We start from the raw sequence: 3181 nt of genomic DNA on the forward strand, positions 1-3181 counted from the left end.
AGCTGTAACGATAGCGGATGACTCATCCAACTTAGACGCATGTGCATATTTGAGCAATTAGGGCGGATGAGTAATTTAGGGGCGGGGCGAAGAATCCGGATTTTTGAACTATGCTATATGCGATAACTATTAGAGTTATTAGGCTACTTAGTAGCCGCTACTAGGGATATTGAATTTGCGGTGTGGATTATGCTCAGAAATAGTATTTGGATAATCTTCTTCTGAATTACCGAAGAACAATCTCGAGGGTTCGTCGAGGCTCGAGGCAAAAGCGCAATCTGAGTCAGATTATCTGACCGAACCCGGGGAATACCATCCTTCCGACCCGGGGAATCGGCATCTGCAGAATATCTGGCTGTCGCCGCAATTGGCAGCGTGCCACAGCGAAGCGATTCGCCTCGGGCGAACAGCAAGGTCGTGCGCGGATATTCAGTACCTCGCTGATGGAGTCTATCCGAGTCAGATAATCAGACAGCCTCCCAGTGCCTGTGGCTATCAACTGAGCGGTCTAGCCTCGACCCTTACTTTTCTTCTCGTGGAAGTGCTTTGCTAAAGGCATCCTGAATTGTTGCAATAATATGATAGGTGCTGTAGACCCTATAAGTAACTCTCAATGCTGACGTAGAAGAGCATTTCAATGAATTTCGAATTTCGAGGTGGATCGATTTCTCGAATCGAATCGATTCGTCTGCCCGCCGCAGCATCCTCGATTGATTAGCACCGAACAATCGATCGATTTTCGATATCTCGATCCAATCGAGCCTCGGTCCGATGTATGCATCTTTTGCCAAACGTGCACATCGATTTCGCACTTCACGGCACTTAGCAAAATTCACACTCCCACTTCCCCCTCCAACCCCTTGAACAATGTTGAAGCTGCACAGTAGCAGCAACATTGTTCAGGGGGGGTCAGGGGGGCCTCTTCTTTACCCAGACTCTATGACTTTCAGACTCAATATCGCTAGCAACACCGTATGGACAACAACATCAACATTAACACTCATCATACTCCATCATCACACCATCATCACACCATCATCACACCATCATGCTTTGTGACTTCTCTCTGTACTTTGTGACTTCTCTCTGCACTTTGTGACTTCTCTCTGCACTTAGGCTCTACGACGTCAAGACGTCGAAGGTTCCCCTCAATGGTCCGTAGATGAATATGAACATAACATCAAAGACAAGTGAGCAAACACTGCTCACTTTCAACACTCTATCAACAACAACAACAACAACACTCTATCAACAACAACAACAACACTCCATCAACAACAACAACAACACTCCATCAACAACAACAACAACAACAACAACAACAACACTCTATCAACAACAACACTCCATCAACATCAACACTCTATCAACATCAACAACATCAACACTCTATCAACATCAACACTCTATCAACATCAACACTCTATCAACATCGACATTTCCATCTCAATCTCTATCGCTCATATCATCGCTCATTTCCCTATCTCTTAGGTTTCTTATATCTCTCATCATCACTATGCCTAGACGTGGAGGCAAAACAATTCCAGAGGCTGTACGCAGAGCCATAATCCTGGCATACGACAACGATCAGGATTATAAGCGATTGGCACAACAATACAACGTCAAACCTGATACAGCCTACCGAATTGCTAAGACTCGCAGCTTTATTGCTCGACCCCGAGGGGGTCGTAAACCATACAAAGTCACAGAAGAGCATAAAGAGGCTATCATCAAGATTGTTGAAGACAACCCAACTTTCACTCTTGCCCAAATGAAAGCCACTCTGGACCAACGTGCGGACTTGGAGAAGATTTCCATCTCATCTATCGACCGCATTCTTGACAACGCCTTAATCACACTCAAGCGACTTCATTTACATACCGAGGTAAGCTCAATCAACACTCTATCAACATTCTATCAACGCTCTATCAACACTCTTTCAACATCTCAGACCAGAAACTCAGAGCCTAATAAGAAAACACGACGAGCATGCGCCGAATTTATGCTTGCTAATGAGGGAAAGTACCGATACATATACGTTGATGAGAGCGGATACAATCTCTTCACGACTAGGGGAGTTGGTCGTTCTCGCAGAGGTAATAACTCTATCACATTTTCTACCAATTTATCTATCAAACCCCTATCAATTTCACTAGCAACTTCTCTATCATTTTCCCTATAAACACTCTATCAACATCAACATCAACATCAACACTCTATCAACATCAACATCAACACTCTATCAACATCAACATCAACATCAACACTCTATCAACATCAACATCAACATCAACACTCTATCAACATCAACATCAACATCAACACTCTATCAACATTATCAACGTTAACACTATCGAAACTCTATCAATTTTTCTTTATCAACACTCTATGAAATCTCTATCAATTTCATTCTATCTACGCTCTATCACTCTCTCTTTGTCTCAGGTAGAAAAGCCATCACTGTCGTTCAAAACCAACGAGGCCGACACGTGAGCAGCATTGTAGCTCTATCGCCTGACTATGGCGTTGTCCACCATCACTCAATGCTAGGAGGAGTTAGGCTCACAAATTTCAGTCAATTCCTAGAGGATTTGGCTGGGAAACTCCGACAACCGAATATACCGGAAGGATTACCCTTCTTAATATGGTTCGACAACGCACCCTGCCATAACGGAGGAGTGGTTAAATGCATTGAAATGGGCCTACAAGCTCGAAAACTCTCACCATACAGTCCAGAGCTAAACGTGGTCGAATTCCTATTCAACGCCTACAAAGCCGCACTGAAAGCCCATTTAGCGAATGCTCAAGTCCAACAACAACCTAATGAGTCTCTATACCAAGCCAGAAGCCGAGTCTTATTGGCGGCAGCGCCTCAATGCATAAAAGCAATCACAGCTGAGGGTGCCAGAAATGCTTACTCACACGTCAAAAATGTGGTTATCCCCAAGGCCATAGCTATGGAAGACCTGTGAAAGAAGCAATCAGAGTTGAGAGTGCCACAAATGCCCACTCAGAAGTGAGAAGATTGCTTATCTCTAAGGCCATCGCTATGAAAGTTTCATGAAACAAACCTATCAGACATTTACCCTATCATCTCTCTATCATCTTACTTGCAATTGAGTTTTCACCATCCGCGGATCTGCATTTTCAGAATTATCCAATTTTAGCCAAAAAAAAATTC

The sequence above is a fragment of the Perkinsus marinus genome, assembly GCF_000006405.1.
Source record: "Perkinsus marinus ATCC 50983 genomic scaffold scf_1104296959274, whole genome shotgun sequence".
NCBI lineage: Eukaryota > Perkinsozoa > Perkinsida > Perkinsidae > Perkinsus > Perkinsus marinus.